Source organism: Myotis daubentonii, chromosome X (genome assembly GCF_963259705.1).
Source record: "Myotis daubentonii chromosome X, mMyoDau2.1, whole genome shotgun sequence".
NCBI classification, from domain to species: Eukaryota; Metazoa; Chordata; class Mammalia; order Chiroptera; family Vespertilionidae; genus Myotis; species Myotis daubentonii.
The window spans coordinates 91093037-91111863 of NC_081861.1; the positions used below are offsets into that span (position 1 = coordinate 91093037).

Consider the following 18827-nt stretch of genomic DNA (forward strand, 5'->3'; position numbering starts at 1 on the left):
CATCTCACACCTGTCAGAATGGCTATCATCAACAAATCAACCAATTACAGTGCTGGCAAAGCATCTACTGTTTTTGTGGATTGGAAGAATTAAGATCATTAAAATGTCCATAATACCCAAATAAATCTACAGATTTAATGCATTCTCTATTAAAATACCAACAGCATATTTCACAGAGCTAGAACAAATACTCCAAAAATATATATGGAACTATAGAAGACCCCAATTTGCTGCAGCAATCTTGAGAAAGAAGAACAAAGTTGGAGGTATCCCAATACTGGATATCAACTTATATTACAAAGCCACTGTAATCAAAACAGCCTGGTAGTGGCACAAGAACCATCATATAGGTCAATGGAAGAGAACACAGACCTCAGAAATCCACCTATGCCATTGTGGTCAATTAATATTTGATAAAGGAGGCAAGAGCATACAATGCAGTGAAGACAGTCTCTTTAATAAGTGGTGTTGGGAAAACTGGGTAGGTACATGCAAAAACCTGAAATTAGACCACCAGTTTACACCATACACAAGAATAGACTCAAAATGTATAAAAGACTTAAATGTAAGTCAGAAAACCATAAAAATTCTAGAAGAAAACATAGACGGTAAAATCTCAGATTTCTCACATAGCAGTATCTTCCCTAATACATTTCCTAGGGCAGTGGTCAGCAAACTCATTAGTCAACAGAGCCAAATATCAACAGTACAACGATTGAAATTTCTTTTGAGAGCCAAATTTTTTAAACTTAAACTATGTAGGTAAGTACATTGTTATTAACTTAATTAGGGTACTCCTAAGGCTTAGGAAGAGCCACACTCAAAGGGCCAAAGAGCCGCATGTGGCTCGTGAGCTGCAGTTTGCCGACCACGGTCTGGGCAACAAAAACAAAGGAAAAAATAAATGGGACTACATCAAACTAAAAAGATTCTTCACAGCAAAAGAAACCATCAACAAAATGCCAATGATACATCTGATAGGAGGAATTTCCAAAATATACGAAAAACCCATACAATTCAAGACCAGGATGACAAACAATCCAATTAAAAATGGGTAAAGGACCTGAATAGACACTTCTCCAAAGAGGACATACAATAGCCAATTGACATGAAAAAATACTTAACTTCACTAATCATCAGAGACATGCAAATTAAAACTACAATGATGTATCACCTCACATCTGTCAGAATGACTACTATGAATAAATCAACAAACAAGTGCTGGCAAGGATGTGGAAAAAAGAAAACCCTAGTGCACTAATAGTGGGAATGCAGCCACTATGGAAAACAGTATGAAGTTTCCTAAAAAAATTAAAAATGGAACTTCTGTTTGACCAGGTGATCCCATTTCTAGGAATATAATCTAAAACCCCCGAAACACCAATCAGAAAGAATATATGCACCCCTATGCCCACAGCAGCGTTATTTAGAAGTAGTCACCCAGTGCACAAATTCATGCACATTGAAAGGAAATTAGAAGAAATATTTTTATACTGCTATTCACCCTTTCTCTATAATAGAAGTGTCAGAGATGAAAGAAAATTAGTAAAATGTATATGAAAATAATATGTAAATTGATTAATAAATAATAACAACATGATATAACAACAACGAAGAGATAAAAACAACTGATAAAAACAATGACTGATTAAACTTATTCTAACACTGAGGCCAGTATCAGATGGGGACAAATCAATTCTTGGAATCAGAACAACCTCTCCTCTGCAGATGCTGGTAATACTTCAGCTTCGATTATGCTAGGTCACAATCTTTTGTTTTTTTTAATATATTTTATTGATTTTTTTACAGAAGGGAAGGGAGAGGGACAGAGAGTTAGAGACATCGATGAGAATCATCAATCAGCTGCCTCCTTCACACCCCCTATTGGGGATGTGCCCACAACCAAGGTACATGCCCTTAACTGGAATCGAACTATGGACCCTTCAGTCCACAGGCTGACGCTCTATCCACTGAGCCAAACCGGTTAGGGCTAGGTCGAAATCTTTTGATAATAAATCTAGTACCATTACAAAGAACCCATTTACTATTAAGATTTATCAGTAGCATCATAATTGCACCTACTTCGAATTCTAATGTATGACATGGCATTCCCAAAGGAGTAATATTTTTAAGAAATTCGGTGGAAATTTTTATTTGGCATCATCCATTGAATCTAGTATTATTGTCGTTTACACTGTCGTCTCTGAGTCTTAATGCAGTATCTGTTCCCCAGCCTCTTACACCATGTGGAAAAAGAATAGAATACATCATTGCATCTAATATAGGAAACAGGATGCTGATTTGTTTCATTTTAGTGGCATTTGGATTATTGGGATCTGGTTTACAATGAATGAGCAAGTCCCTTTCAAAAGAAGGTCCTCTGTCTTCGTTTCTAAATATGACAGCAACTCGGTTACAGGGGGATAATCATATCTACCCAGATCAATATTATGATCATATTTAATTGCCATTGTTACTTCCATGCAATGCTGTAGCTTTCTTTCAGCATCAGAATATCGTGAGTCAACTTAGCCTTTTATAGATATAGAATAAATTTGCTTAATTAGACCTGCTTTCTGATGTAGCTAAACTTTTTTCAAGCCCAGTGAAGCACCCCAACTTCTCTTTCAGGTAATTGTCAGCAATACAGCAGTAAATAGCAACACAAAGCAGAATATTATTGTAGATCATGCAGGGAGAACAAAGGTTAAAATATTTAACTGCAGCAGTGAGAAAACCTGAGGTCATTTTCAAGGCCCACCATTGCTTACTTCTTTTCAGTCTGGTCAAGTTTCTAAGCTTTCTGAATCTCCATTTTCTGGCTAATGAAAAGAAAATAGGATTCCACCGAGTCTCCTATCTACCTACTCCAGGACTTCTGTGAGGATCAAATGAGATGAGACATGGGAAAACGCTTCACAGACATTTGGTTACAGTGTAAGTGTTTCCACTTGAGGCTAGTCATCACTAGGGAGTGGTAGCCAGGTGTTGCTACTTGATGTCATTACCCTGAAGGTCGTACACTTAGCATATTGACCTTTTATATAGATAGACTAGAGCAGTGGTTCTCAACCTTGGCTGCACATTAGAATCACCTGGGAATCTTTTTAAAATCCTGATTTCTGGGGCTCATCCTCCAGAAATTTTGTTTCTTTGTTATGGGGTGAAGCCACAACATTAGTAACAAAGAAACAGAATTTCCAGAGGATGAGACCCAGAAATCAGGATTTTAAAAAGATTCCCAGGTGATTCTAATGTGCAGCCAAGGTTGAGAACCATTGGACTAGAGCAGTGATGGCAAACCTATGACACACATGTCAGAGATGAAACACAAACTCATTTTTTTGGTTGACTTTTCTTTGCTAAATGGCATTTAAATATATAAAATAAATATCATAAATATGTCTTTGTTTTACTATGGCTGCAAATATCAAGAAATTTCTATATGTGACACGGCACCAGAGTTAAGTTAGGGTTTTTCAAAATGCTGACACACCAAGCTCAAAAGGTTCGCCATCACTGGACTAGAGGCCTAGTGCACAAAATTTGTCCACGGAGGGTATGTACCTCACCCAGCCTGCACCCTCTCCAATCTGGGACTCCTAGAGGGATATCCAAATGCCCGTTTAGGCCCAATCCCACTAGGCCTAAATGGACAGTTGGACATTCCTCTCACAATCCAGGACTGCTGGCTCCCAACTGCTTGCCTGCCTGCCTGATTGCCCCTAGCTACTTCCGTGCCAGCCAGATCGACACCTAAGTGCTCCCCTACCAGCCAGATTGCCCCTAATTGCCCTCCCCTGCAGGCCTGATTGCCCCCAACTGCCCTCCCTTTCAGGCCTGATCACTCACAACTGCCTTCCCCTATTGGCCATCTTGTGGCGACCATCTTGTGTCCACATGGGAGCAGCCATCTTTGTCGTGGAGTGATGGTTAATTTGCATATTACTCTTTTATTAGATAAGTAGCTAAGATCTAGAAACAGCCCAAGTGCCCATCAGTAGATGAATGGATTAAAAAAAAAAAACTGGTACATTAACATAATTGCCATACTATGCAGCTGTAAAAAAGAAGGATCTATTACCCTTTGACAAAGCATGGATGGACCTGGAGAGCATTATGCTAAATGAATAATCCTGTCAGAGAAAGACAAGTATCACATGATCTCACTTATATGTGGAATCTAATGAACAAAATAAAGGATGAACAAAATATTTCCAGAGGCATGGATGCAAGAAACAGATTGAGATCTCAGGGTGTAGGGGGAGGGAAGAGATTAACCAAGGAACAGATATCCATAGCCCAAGGACAAAGACAATAGTCTGGTGAAGGCCTGGTGTAGGTCAGGGGCTGAGTAGAGATGAGCAATGTTGGGAAAAATGGGGTAAATCTGTAATACAGTCAACAATATATATTTTTTAATCTTACTTTTTTAATATATAATTTTATTGATTTCAGAGAGGAAGGGAGAGGGAGAGAGAGATAGAAACATCAATGGTGAGAGAGAATCATTGATGAGCTGCCTCCTGCATGCCCCACACAATCCAGACATGTGCCCTGACTGAGAATCAAACTGTGACCTCCTGGTTCATAGGTTGACACTCAACCACTGGACCATGCCAGCTCTGCAACAATATTTTTTTTTAAAGTATGAGCTACAACCTTAGCTCACAAAGGAATGGTTTAGTTGGTAGATTTTTCATTGTCTTGAACCCAGATGACCATGTACTTGGCCAATGGGCCATCTTGTTCAATAAATTTCCAAGTTGATTTTAAAAATAAAGCAAAATAAAGAAGATATACAAATGATCAAGAGGTACATGAAAAGGTAATCATCATTAATCATCAGGGAAAAGCAAATCAAAACCACAATGAGATATTAACTCACAACTGTTAGAACTCACAACTGGCAATCATCAAAAAGACAAAAGACCAAGCATTGGTGAAAATTTGGAGAAGCCCAGCCAGTATTTCTCAGTGGTTGAGTGCCAACCTACGAACCAGGAGGTCATGGTTCGATTCTTGCTCAGGGCACATGCCCAGGTTATGGGCTCCATCCATAGTAGGGGGTTGCGAGGGAAGGATCAGTGATTCTCTCTTATCATTGATGTTTCTATCTCTCTCTCCCTCTCCCTTCCTAAGGAAAAAGAAAAATGAAAATGTGGAGAAAATGGAATCCTTGTACACTGTTCGTGGGGATCTAAATTATTGCAGCCATTATGAAAATCAATATGGAGGTTTCTCAAGAAATTAAAAATAGAACTACCCTATGATCCAGTAATTCCAGTACTGGGTATATATCTAATGGAAATTATCACTATCTCAAAGAAATATCTACAACTCCCATGGTTATAGTAGCATTACTTACAATAGACAAGTCATGGAAAGAACCTAAGTATCCCTCAATGGGTGAATGGATAAAGAAAATGTGAGCCCTAACTGGTTTGGCTCAGTTGATAGAGCGTTGGCCTGCAGACTGAAAGGTCCCAGGTTAGATTCCGGTCAAGGGCAGTACCTTGGTTGTGGGCAAATCCCCAGTGGGAGGTGTGTAGGAGGCAGCTGGTCGACATTTCTCTCTCATTGATGTTTCTAGCTCTCTATCCCTCTCCCTTCCTCTCTGTAAAAAATCAATAATATATATATATTTTTAAAAAGACAATGTGATATGTTTTTCAGCCATAAAAAGAAGGAAATCCTGCCTTTTACGACAACATGAATGCACCAGAAGGCATTATCCTAAGTGAAATAAGTCAGACAAGGACAAATATGGAATGATCTCACCTATATATGGAATCTAAAAATACTTAAACTTATAGAAACCAAGAGTAGATTACTGATTTTCATAGGTGGTGGGGGATAGGAGCATGTGAAGTTGGTCAAGGGTTACAAACATCTAGTTATACGGTAAGTTCTGGAGCTATAATATATACTTTATGTTGACTATAGTTAACAATACTGAATTATATATTTGGAAGTTACTAAGAAAGTAAACCTTTAAAGTTCTCACCTAATACACCAAAAGAATGGCAAGTATGTGAGGTGATAAATGTATTAACTAATATCACTGTGGTAATCATTTTTGCAATATTGTATCATCAGTTGTATACCTTAAACTGACATAATGTTATATGTCAATTATATCACTATAAAGCTAGAAAAATTAAAATAATAAAATACTTAGGAATATATTTTCCAAAAGAAGTACAAAACTTATACCAAGAACTATAAAATATTGTTTAAAGAAAATAAAGACCTAAATACCTGGAAAGAGATTCATGGTCATATATCAAAAGACTTAATATTATTAAGATTCCAGTACTTCCCAAATTGATCTACATATTCAACTTAATCCCTATCAAAATCCCAACAAAATCTTTTCAGAAATTGATAAGCTGATTTTAAAACTCATATGGGACACAGAATAGCAAAAACAATCTCAAAAAAGAACAAAAATAGAGGGTTCATACTTCTTGATTACAAACTTACTACAAATCTGCAATGTAATCAAGATGGTACTGGTATAAGGATAGACATACAGGTTAATGAAGTAAAATTGGAAGTTCAAAAATAAACCCTTGTGCTTGCTTTGGCAGCACATATACTAAAACTGGAACGATACAGAGAAGATTAGCATGGCCCCTGCGCAAGGATGACACGCAAATTCGTGAAGCGTTCCATATTTAAAAAAATAAGATAAAAAATAAAAATAAAATAAAATAAACCCTTAATTTACCAAACGATTTTTCATAAGGATGGCAAGAAAATTCAATTCAATGGGGGAAAAAGACAGTCTTTAACAAATATGCTGAGACAACTGTGTAACCAGGTGCAAAAAAGTGAAGTTGGACTCCTTCTTTATATCAAACAGCAATATTAACTCAAAATGGATCACAAACTTCAATGTGATATAAAATCCTTAGAAGAAAACATTGGAGTAAATCCTTGTTACCCTTGGAAAGGCCAGTGATTTTCAACCTTTTTCTTCTCATGGCATACACAAACTAATTACTAAAATTCCGCAACACACCAAAAAAAAAGTTACATTTTTTGCCAATCTAAAAAAAAAAGTATAATTTGGATTCATTCACACTGAACAGCTATTGTTATGTTGGTTTTTGTCATTTTTTTATTTGACAATCAAGCGAAAAAAAGGTCTTTCCTCCTGATTAAATGGTCAGGTATTGCACAATTTAAAAATTCTTGCAGCATATCAGTTGAAAATCTCTGGGTTAGGCAATAGTTTCTTAGAAATAACACCAGCAGCACAAGCAACAAAAGAAAAAAATAGATTAATTGGACATTATCAAAATTAAAACCTCTTATGTTACAAAAGACACCATTCAAGAAAGTGTGTGTGCGGGGGGAACCCACATAATTGGAAAGAATATTTGCAGGTCATATACAGGCAGTCCTCGGGTTATGTCAAACTTAACGTTCGTCGTTTTGTGGTTATTCACCATCTCCATTTATAAAAAAAAGTTCCATCATTTCCACGTATGTACATATGTACTTTATGTTTTTTATTATTTATTTACCACAAGTAAAGGTCAGGAATTGTTATCTTTCTTTTAAATTTTTTTACTGTTTCATTTCATTACTGCTGTGTATGTGCTCCATGTGAGTGACGTAGATGCTTATGTAGGTGGGTTCTGACTTATGGCGAAAATCACGTTGCATCACACCATATGAACGGATCTCCAATGTAACCTGAGGATCTACTGCAGATCTGATAAGGGACTCTTACCTAGACTATATAAAGAAATCTTATAGCTCAACAATCCTATATAATAGAGAGGTAATATGCAAATTGACCATCACTCCAACATACAAGATGGTCACCCCCATGTGGACACAAGATGGCCGCCATAAGATGGCCGCCCAAGGAGGGCAGTTGGGAGGGACCAGGCCTGCAGGGGAGGGCAGTTGGGGGCAACCAGGCCTGCAGGGGATGGCAGTGGGAGGGACAAGGCCTGAAAGGGAGGGCAGTTGGGGGTGACCAGGCCTGCAGGGGAGGGCAGTTGGGTGCAATTGGGCTGGCAGGGGAGCAGTTAGGCATCGAGTAGGCTGGCAGGTGAGTGGTTAGGGAGTGATCGGGCTGGCAGGCAGAAGCACTTACGGGCAATCAGGCAGGCAGGCAAATGGTTGGGAGCCAGCAGTCCCAAATTGGAGAGGGTGCAGGCTGGGCTAATGGACATAACCCTCCATGCACGAATTTCATGCAGTGGGCCTCTAGTAAATACATAATAACTCAATTAAAAATAGGCAAATAATTTGCACAGACGTTTCGCTAAAGGAGAGATATAATTAGCCAATGAGCACATAAAAAAATATGCTCAATATCTTTAGGGAAATGCAAACCAAAATCACAAGTGAAATACCTCTTGAGACTCAGTAGGATAGATGTAATATTTTTTAAAAAGACAAATAACAAGTATTGCTGAGGACATGTAAAAATTGAAATCCTAATATGTTCCTTGTAGGAATGTAAAACAGTATAATCTCTTGGAAACACTGTGGCGGCTCCTCAAAGTGTTAAACATAGAGTTACCTACCATATGACCCAGAAATTCCACTCCTAGGTATATATTGAAGAGAGTTAAAAACAAATGTCCACACAAAAGCATGTACACAAATGTTCAAAGCAGCATTAGTCATATGAGCCAAAAAGCAGAAACAACCCAAATGTCTACTCACAAAATGTGGAGTCTATACAATGGAATATTCTTTAACCATAAAAAGAATAAAATACTGATTTATGCTATACCATGAATGAACCTTGAAAATATGCTAAGTGAAAAAAAAATCACACATGATTTTTTCCATTTATATGAAACTAGAGGCCCGATGCATGGAATTCCTCACTGGGTGGGGGGTCCCTCAGCCCGGCCTGCTCCCTCTTGCAGTATGGGACCCCTCAGGGGAAGTCCGCCTGCCAGGGATTGGGCCTAAGCCAGCAGTGGGACATCCCTCTCAAAATCCAGGATCCTCACTTCTTACGCTTAGCTTGCTGCTCCTTAGAGCTGCTGCGGAGACAGGAGAGGCTCCCGCCACCACCGCTGCACTCGCCAGCTGTGAGCCCAGCTTCTGGTTGAGCGGTTGCTCCCCCTGTGGGAGCGCCCTGACCACCAAGGGGCAGCTCCTACATTGAGTGTCTGCCCTTGGTGGTCAGTGCTCATCATAGCGACCAGTTGTTCCGGTTGTTCCGCTGTAAGAGTAACTTAGGCTTTTATTATGTAGACTAGAGGCCTGGTGCATGACATTCAGGCACTGGGGGATGTGGGGTTCCCTCAGCCCGACCTAGACCCTCTCCAATCTGGGAGCCCTCAGGGAAGCCCTCTCCAATCCTGGACTTTCTGTCTGTCTTTGCAATCATATGAACGAATTGTCTGAGACCCCCAACCCAGTTTGGTTTGTTGCTCACAGAATAATAGAGGCTTTTTTTTTTTCATTTGCTTCATTGGTGGAGATTTCCTGGAAATTTTAGGATATCTTCCCTTTAATTTTTCCTAGACACTCTGATTTTACTTATGTCTCTCACTTTTGCTTTCCCTCTATCCCCCACTGCAACAGTAACTTGCTCCAGGCTCACTTTGCTCTAGTGCGGCAGTTCTCAACCTGTGGGTCGCAACCCCTTTGGCAGTCGAATGACCCTTTCACAAGGGTCACCTAAAACCATCCTGCATATCAGATATTTACATTACGATTCATGACAGTAGCAATATTACAGTTATGAAGCAGCAACAAAAATAATTTTATGGTTGGGTCACAACATGAGGAACTGTATTTAAAGGGCCAGAAGGTTGAAAACCACTGCTCTAGTGTCTAGGAGATCCGTCTGCCACCAGAACTACTATTCCCAGCATTCCTGGTGCTCGCCACACTCTGGGTTTCTGCTTCAGGTCTTGGGGCTGCCACCAGAACTACTATTCCCAGAATTCCTGGTGCTCCTCGCACTCTTGGTTTTCCCTTTCTGCTCTGTCTTCCTTCTCTTCCTGCATGGCCACCCACTCTGTCATGTCCTCCAAGCTGCCAGCTCTCCCTCTCTGCTCTCCGTCTGGCGGCTTGGGGAGCCAATTTCCCCAAGCTACTCCACTCTCCGCCGGCTCTCCTGCTCTGCTCTCTTCCCCATGCCTGTGTATGTAAATTAACCCACCATCTTTGTTGGGTTAATTTGCATACTCACTCCTGATTGGCTGGTGAGCATAGCAGAGGGTCAGTCAATTTACATGTTTCTCTTTTATTATATAGGACTAGAGGCCCAGTGCACAAAAATTTGTGCACTCGGGGGTGGGGGGGTGCCTTAGCCCAGCCTGTGCCCATTCACAGTCCAGAACCCCTTGGGGGATGTCCACCTGTTGACTTAGGCCCACTCCCTAGGGGATCAGGCCTAAGCTTGCAGTCAGACATCCTTCTAGCATCCAGGGAGCCCTTGGGGACATCTGACTAAAGGCTTAGGCCCCAAGGGATCAGGTCTAAACCGTTAGTTGGACAGTCTTAGTGCTGCCACGGAGGTGGGAGAGGCTCCTGGCACCGCCACTGCGCTGGCCAGCCATGAGCCAGCTTCTGGCTGAGTGGCACTCCCCATATAGAAGTGCCCTGACCACCAGGAGGCAGCTCCTGCATTGAGCATCTGCCCCCTGGTGGCCAGTGCGCATCATAGCAACCGGTCATTCTGCCTTTCAGTCAATGTGCATATTAGCCCTTTATTATTATTATATAGGATGTCCCTATTTCCCCCCTTTTGCCCCCTCTACCCATCTCTTGACCCCCACTTCTCTCTGGCCATCACCATACTGTTGTCTGTGTCCATGGGTTGTGCATATATTTTCCTTGGCTAATACCTTCTTTAAATTCACTTCTTTAAATTTGTATTTTCAGATAAGTGCTTATAACTGCACTATTATATATTTTCTATTATATCATTTAGAATTAAGATATTTTTTAATTGAACCTTTGTAAATTTTAGTGCAATTTAATAAATTATGCTAGAAGCAATTAGGAGATTTTTCATGTAATGCAGATACATTTCAATTAATATTTTAAAATTTTTTTAAATTTTTTTAATATTTTAATTTGAAATAATCTCATACATCTAAAAAACTATAAAATATTACAGCATATTATATGTACCCTTCACCCAATTTCTTAGGTGTTAATAATTTAAACATAACCATTATACAACTAACAGAATTTGGAATATATTTTTCTTATAATCTCTTTAATGTTACTTAATCCATTTACTTTGTTTTTGTTAATCTTCACCCAAGGATATTTTTCCATTGAATGTTAGAGAGAGTGAAGGGAAAAGGAGAGACACATTGATTGGTTGCCTCCTGCACATGCTTTGATAGGGACTGGGGATCAAGCCAGCAACTGAGGTACATGCCCTTGACTGGAATCGAACCTGGGACCCTTCAGTCCACGGGCTAATGCTCTATCCACTGAGCAAAACAGGCTGCAACTTAATTCATTCACTTTTAATCTATATGTGTCTTTCTATTTAAAGTGGGTTTTGTTTTTGATTCACCCTCATAATCTGTCCTTTAATTGGTGCATTTATGCCACTGACTTTCAGAGTGCTCACTGATAGAGTTACTACCATATCAGGCGGCTTCTGGGTCTTCTGGGTCCTGCCCTGCCTTGCCTTTTCTTCTTCTTTTTTTCTAAGACATTTCAATTTATTTAAAAGAAGCCAATATATAGGATACAAAAGGTATGATACTTACAACGGTACAGTAAATAGGTTGGTTTCCCAGTAGGATCAGTAGTCTTTCAGTGAGTATTAACCCCCTTTCTCCTTGATGCTCGACCCAGCTGGCAGACAAACAGCAACAGTGGGGTGGGATGGGACTGCAGGATAGAAAGTCTCCCTGAAGGGATTAAAAATCACGTAGATGCTAAAATGTCCACGAAGGGGTCTTGGGAGTGAGGGGTGCCTCTGCCTCATTCCTTTGAGGGCTTGGCAGCAGGAATGCTGAGGGATTTGCCCCAAACTAACACACGGCCCACCATGAGCCTGTAAATCTTTCACCCATGGAATATTCCCTTCCTGAGAGAATCAGCCCTAATCCCTCAGCCAGTGCCTGGAGGAGCCACCCAGGCCGTGGGCACAGCCAGGACTGTGGACATTTCATGGCATTTCCACTCCCACTCCAGCTGCCTAACAACTCTGCACTGCTCCCCTCACCCACCTCCCCCGTCACTCCATCAGGACACTGTGAATAGGAGGGTACACTGGTTTTCCTGTGCACATTGGGAACTGGCTGTTTCTGTTTTCTGGAGTAAAAAGGTTCCTGTGGGTCGGGTAAGGTCTCTGCTTGGCAAGAAGTTCTGTAACAGAGCCACTGACCACACCCACCTCCTCTGGGCATGGAGCAGCTCCGGCCCTCAGAGCTCATCTCTCCAGCAGAACTAAAGGGAAGACCATGTGTACCCTTCTGTCCCTCACCCTTCACATGCCCAGAACCATCAGTGTCACACTTCCTAATTCCTATCACTGTATTTCATTAGTTCCATACTGTTTTACTAATCATGAATCTAAACAGATTGGTTCAAAAGGAGATCCTTCTATTTTTAAAGTAGCTGGGGCTTCTGGGGGAAGGCCTTGCCTTGCAGCCTGGACCCGCTGATGAGCGGATCCCGGGCCCCAAGGCAAGACCTGCTGCTGGAGGAGGGCCTTGCCTTGCAGCCCAGACCAGCTGATTTGTGGTTCCCAGGGCACAAGGCAAGACCGGCTGCTGGGAGCGGGTCTTGCCTTGCAGTGCCGACCAGCTGATGGGCAGATCCCAGGCCACAAGGCAAGACCGGGTGCTGAGGCTTCTGGGGGCGGTCCCCACTGGGGTGCTTGGCCAGTCTGGGTGAGGGGCTGAGGGCTGTTTTTAGGTTGCCCGCACACCCTTAAGGGTGGGGGTCCCCACTGGGGTGGGCCAGCCTGGATGAGGGGCTGATGGCTGTTTATAGGCTGCCTGCACCCCCTTTAGGGTGGGGGTTCCCACTGGGGTGCCTGGCCAGTCTGGATGAGGGACTGAGGGCCGTTTTCAGGATGGCGGGTGACTGAAGCTCCCAACCTCTCCTTTTTTTCTTTTTTTCTTTTTTATTCTGGGATTTATTTACCTTCTATGGCTGTCACTGGAGCTGAGAGCTGGCTTTAGCTCTGAGGCCGGCTCCAGCTTGAGGCCTCGGCTGCTGAAAGCAGGTTATCTGGGCTTTGTTTAGCTTCTATAATTGAAACTCTGTTGCCATCACTGGTGCTCTAAGCTCTGAGCCCGCTGACGGCTGAAAGCAGCTATCTAGGCTTTGTTTGGCTTCTATAATTGCAACATTATTGCATCCGGAGCTCAGAGCTGGGCTGCCGCAGGCCAGGAACGTTGGCTTCCTCTGTCACTGGAGCAAGCAAGCCTCCTGTTCGCTTCAGCTGCCTGGCTGCTGGCCGCCATCTTGATTGGCAGTTAATTTGCATATCCTGCTGATTAGCCAATGGGAAGCATTCGGGGGTATGGTCAATTTGCATCTTTCTCTTCTATTAGTGTAGGTGTCCAGAATAGGTGAATCTATAGAGATTAAGTACAGTAATATTTTCTAGGGGAACATTTAGCAGGGAATGAGGAGTGACTGCTTATAGAGCCTGGGCTTCTTTTTGTGACTCTAAAGTCAATTTTCATAATGGTTGCATAATTCTGTAACTATATTAAAAACCATTGAATTCCACATTTTAAATGGATGAAGTGTATGATATGTGAAACATATCTCAATAAAGCTGTAGTTTAAAATAAAAGAAGTGCTGGATAAAATTGCTGGCACCTTGGCAGGGACTAAGGGCACCAAACTATATTAGTGGCCATTGTATTTTTTACATCCATGCACTTGTGGAAAAAGAAACCATTTCACTGTTCACTTTTGTTTTGTCTTTTTTGTTTGTTTGTTTGTTTGTTTATTTATTTTTTTTATTGCTTAAAGTATTACAAAGAGTATTACATATGTATTTATTTTATCATTATTATTATTATTATTAGTTAAGGTATTACAAATGTGTCCTCATCCCCCCATTAATCCCCATACATATGTATTTAAAAATTAAAAATGATTCCAATAGAAGAATGTTCTTGATGAAGCAGTAGAAAATATAGTGTTCATTAAAAATTATATTTATGCTAATGTACACTGTGCGTATTTTTTATTTATAAATACATTTACAAAAATATTAAAGGCTATTTATAGATTCTAAGAAAGTAGTAGTGCTGCATAACATACTACATTTATATAACATACCATACCATTCTAAAGTTACTTCAGTTAGATTGTTTAGTTTCTAGAGGTTAATAAATCTTGATTTACATTGGAAACAATAAAAATTCTCTATTTTTTTCTAAAGAGGGCAAAATATACACAAAATATTTGTGTCAGGATTCTAGAAACCTATTTGTATTATTCTTCATAATAAAGAAAGTTCTTTCAGAGAGAAGGAGGGGGGGGAGAAGGGGAGAGAGAGAGAAACGGAGAGAGAGAAAGAGAGGAAAAAGAGAGAGAGAGAGAGAGACCAACCCATTATTTGCCTCTGCATGTACCCCGAAACCACACTCTGGGTATGTGACCTGACCAGGAATCGAACCTGCCACTTTCTAGTGTATAGGACAACATTCCAATCAACTGAGACACATCAGCCAGGGCAGAAAGTTCTAAAATACATTGTTTAAGTTCCTAATTTTAAAAATATGTTTCCATATATCTTGACTTATGTGATATGTTGCAAGATGGCCTAAAATGCTAGTTTTAGATGTCATAGTTAATCCAAGTTTTAAAATGATTCTTCCAAATTATCTGGGTTCTAAATCTATTCATTCAAATACTTAATGTACTTGTTTCTATAGCACAAAGGCCCAGATATTATCAGCTGATAAAGTACATCTGAATAAATGCTCCCATGAATTCATTTGCTGTAATCTTGCTACAACACAAAAGTTATTTGCTAACTGGCTCCAAGGGAGAATAAAAAAATAGTTGAATGATTTATTTCAAATATAAGAGCTGTTTAGTACTGTAGTACTTTTAAAACTGCATTTTAGTTTTCTCCATTATGCAGAAACATATCAGTTGTACATGGTTCCATTTCAGGAAATTTTCTTGGTTCTCTCTCCCTGAGCAGTTACTGAAGAAACTTTTATGAAGATGCAAGAAAAAAAGTTAAACAAGTAATGAATATTGCCAGACTATCAATCACTTATGTGTTCTCGCATCCATATATAAACAAAATAAAACAAAACAAAGAGGTTTAAAATTGAAAACCTTCCAAAATAAAGTCTTCTTTCCACCTTCACTCCCCAAGTTAATAAGTTCCAAGTTCTTATCCAATCTCACGCAAGCTCAGATTCTCTCAACATTCTGGTGGGTAGAGATGTACAGCTATACAGCATCTAATAAAATTCCAGGCCACAGTCACTGAGTAAACAGGCAAAGCTAAACAAATGGCATTTCTTATCAAACAAACACTAACATGATTGAGCACAGAGCATTTCAATCAGTCAACATCTGTTGTATAAACGTATTTCCTATGTTATAAATGTAGTGTGAATGAACAATTCATTTTTATGAATTTACTGCCTCATGCTGCCTCATCATTGTATTTCAATTCTAGTTATAGGGACCTGAACAAGAAAGTATATGCTAAATGCGATAAAACCTTGATTATCCATAACCATTCAGGAATGAGTTATCCAAGTTACCCAGCTAGTTAAGAGCTTAATACTTCAAAAACAAATACTTTTAATTTAATCTGTTAGACAGAAATCTACACAAAATACTCATTGCATATCTTCATAAGTAGAATATGGTGATACTCACAATTTAATTTTTTAATGGGTTTATGTCATTATTATGAACAGCATTTACTGCACTATGTTATAATGCACTGATGCCCTCAAAGCCTATTTAAGCAAGATAGAGCTATTCATTCCACACTGCTCTGAGTCCTTGGCTTTTTATTGGTTTTCCAATTCCTTCCTTACAGTGAGTGTTCCTCCCTCCTACTATTTTCTATGAGCCTTTCCAACATTTCTAAATTGCCTCTACAGTTGTTGGCTGGAAAATCCGATAATCATGATGTAAGCATGACAAGTAAATAAATTATGAACGAGGATTTGGGAAATGAGGATTTGGGAAGCTTACCCTATAAAGTACATGAACTTATGTGCATGAATTTTGTGACACATACTTTATCTTTTCTAGTTCTTAGGTCAGGCTACCAGACCACTGACTTCCAGCTATATGATACTGTATTACATAAACCCTTCCCTTTACTATCAGAACAATTTATGACCTGATACAAAGCCCTTAGGCAATTAAAACAAAGGTTGATTAAGACAAATTTACTTCTTCTGCAACTACATATTTTAAAAAAGTATAGTTTTCTAAGCTTGAACATTTAGAATACCTAAGAAATAAATTACATAGAGATTTAATACTCCGGAAGCATGGCTAAGAATTCTTAAAATTCATATAAAATGAAGTATATAAATAGGAGAATAAGTTCAATTCAATCAGGAAATGTTTATTGGGCATTATACTAGATACCACAGGGGATATATAAATGAATAACATACAGTTCATACTTTAGGTAATTAATATCTAGTAAGCAAGATTACATGACACAAATGACTAAGAGGGAAAGCAAAGAAAGGTAAGGGATGTAAGAAAAGCATAAACAAGGTAACATGGGAGTTCAAAGAAATGAGAAATTAAATTTAGTTTGGGGAGAAGGATCAGAAAATCACAAAGTGTTCCATCCATGGAATAAATGGGTGAGCTTTATAGGTTGGATGGGTTCTTGATGAGAAGTAGGAGGAAGAGGCAGCAGTAGTAGGCAACTCAGGCTAAGGATACTGCATTCATTCATTCCACAAATATTTACTAAGTGTTTATTATGTATCAAATACTGTTGTAGTTACTGGGGATAGAGTAGTGAACAAAATAGACAAAAATCCCTGTCCTCATAGAATTTATAGTGGCGGGGTTGAGGGGGCTGGGAGGGCAGGGGAAAGGAGGAGGGGAGGGAGTGGGAGGGCAAGGAAGGGAGAGGAAGAGAGAGGGAGAGAGAGAGAGAGGGAGAGGGAGAGAGAGGGAGAGAGAGGGAGAGAGAAGGAGAGAGAGGGAGAGACAGGGGGAGAGAGAGAGAACAAAAAATAGTTAACATGAGTTAATTATTGTTTAAGTGCTTTACATATAAATTCCTTTCATCCTCAAAACATCTCTATGAAATAGATTACTATTATTCTATTTTACAGATAGAAATCTGAGTAGAGGTTAGATAAACTGCTCAAAAGCACAAAATGAAAAATGGAATCACGATCCAAACCTGGGGTGTTCAAGCTGTGGACTCTGTGTTCTTAACCATTATGCTATAACAAATAAGCATTATCTATAACATATTATATGTTAATTTATACTCTATATTCAGGGAACAGTAAGCCAGTTTATTTTAAATATATAGGTGAATAGTAAAGGATAGAGCTGAAGAAACAGGATGGACTTATACTATGGGTGGATTTCAATGTAAGACAGAGGAGTGTCTGCTGAATTAAGTGCAATTGGAAGCCATCAAAGATGATCATATGATTAATGCCTCACTTTATAAAGAATGAACAGGAGTGAGGAGAGAGGCCAGGAGAGAAAGTCAGATTTACTACCGAACATTTCTTAAGAATATTGACACAGCCCAGGTAATAAGTAATTAAGGTATATAATATAGGGTGGGGCAAAAGTAGGTTTACAGTTGTTCATATGGAAAATACAATAATTTACAAATAATAATACATGAATAAACTCTGTTTCATGTACTCACAACTGTAGACATACTTTTGCCCCACCCTGTATATGATATATGATATATGATATGATATAAGATAAAATATAATTTAAATTATGGCAGTTCCAAGAAATGAGATATATATCTCACACACACACACACACACACACACACACACACACACACACACACCAAATAACTGAAAAACTCATTCTCCAGTTCAGGCCAAAACCTTTAAGTCACCCTTGACTTCTCTGTTTCCTCTCACATTCTACATCCAATCAATAGCAAATCCAGAATCCAACATTCTTTCACCACTTTTACTACCACTACCCTAGTCTAAGCCATCAACAACTTTTGGCCAACTTACTGTAATAGCTTTCTTACTCCCTGCTTCTACCCTTGCCCCACCTGCTACAATCTTATTCTCAGACCAGTAGCCAGATCCAATTTGCTAAAAAAAAAAAAAAAAAAAAGACAAGTCAGGTTGTTCCTTTGCTCAAAACTCTCCAATGGCTTCCCATTTTATTCACAGTAAAAAGCTAAAGTCTTACAATAGCCTACAAAGCCCTACATGATCTGGTCCTCTTCCCTTCACCAATCTGAACTCACCTCCTACTACTTTTTCTTTCACTGACTATGCTTCAGTCATATTGCCACTTTGCACTTTCTGGAACACTTATGTTCTCCCCATATCAGGGTCTTTACACTTGCTTGTCCCTGACCATGTCTGCTTGACTCTCTCCTAATCTTCAAATCTCTGCTCAAACGTCACATTCCCAGTTAGCTTTTCTGGAGTATACTATTTAAAACTGTACACATATACACACTTTATCCCAATCTTCTCTATCCAACCTTGCCAATTTTTCTCCATATAACTCTTCATTACCTGACATTTATATATTATACTTAGCTGCTTGTGTGTCTTCATTCAACAGAATATAAGCTCCATGATGGCCAGGATTTTTGTTTGTTGTGTTTACTCCTATATCCTCAGTATCTTAAATAGTGCCTGGAACATAGTAGTTCT

General features: G+C 39.5%; 1 protein-coding gene and 1 non-coding gene across 6 annotated transcripts in view; one reads left to right on the plus strand and one right to left on the minus strand.

The window, feature by feature from the left end:
• EDA (ectodysplasin A) overlaps positions 1 to 18827 on the minus strand; it is a 568600-nt gene that overhangs the window by 432806 nt on the left and 116967 nt on the right. The gene's annotated exons all lie outside the window — the stretch shown is intronic.
• On the plus strand, positions 6578 to 6684 carry LOC132225316 (U6 spliceosomal RNA). Its single transcript, XR_009450842.1, has one exon. It is a non-coding gene; the product is annotated as a U6 spliceosomal RNA (small nuclear RNA).